The sequence below is a fragment of the Bison bison genome, unplaced genomic scaffold, assembly GCF_000754665.1.
Source record: "Bison bison bison isolate TAMUID 2011002044 unplaced genomic scaffold, Bison_UMD1.0 scf7180017864383, whole genome shotgun sequence".
Lineage (NCBI taxonomy): Eukaryota > Metazoa > Chordata > Mammalia > Artiodactyla > Bovidae > Bison > Bison bison.
Window position 1 is genome coordinate 166,590 of NW_011494955.1, and position 359 is coordinate 166,948.

Below are 359 nucleotides of genomic sequence, written 5' to 3' on the forward strand. Positions count from 1 at the left end.
GAAAACAATAGAATGGGAAAGACTAGAGATCTCTTCAAGAAAATAAGAGATACCAAGGGAACATTTCATGCAAAGATGGGCTAAATAAAGGACATAAATGCTATGGACCTAACAAAAGCAGAAGATATTAAGAAGAGGTGGCAAGAATACACAGAACTATACGAAAAAGATCTTCATGACCCAGATATTCATGATGGTGTGATCACTCACACTCACCTAGAGCCAGACATCCTGGAATGTGAAATCAAGTGGTCCTTAGGAAGCATCACTACTATCAAAGCTAGTGGAGGTGATGGAATTCCAGTTGAGCTACTTCAAATCCTAAAAGATGATGCTGTGAAAGGGATGCACTCAATATG

At 39.0% G+C, this 359-nt stretch overlaps 1 protein-coding gene across 1 annotated transcript in view; it reads right to left on the reverse strand.

Annotated features, from left to right (window-relative positions):
• The window catches only part of LOC105001641 (zinc finger protein 250-like), a 10,334-nt gene that overhangs the window by 4,045 nt on the left and 5,930 nt on the right, over positions 1-359 (reverse strand). The gene's annotated exons all lie outside the window — the stretch shown is intronic.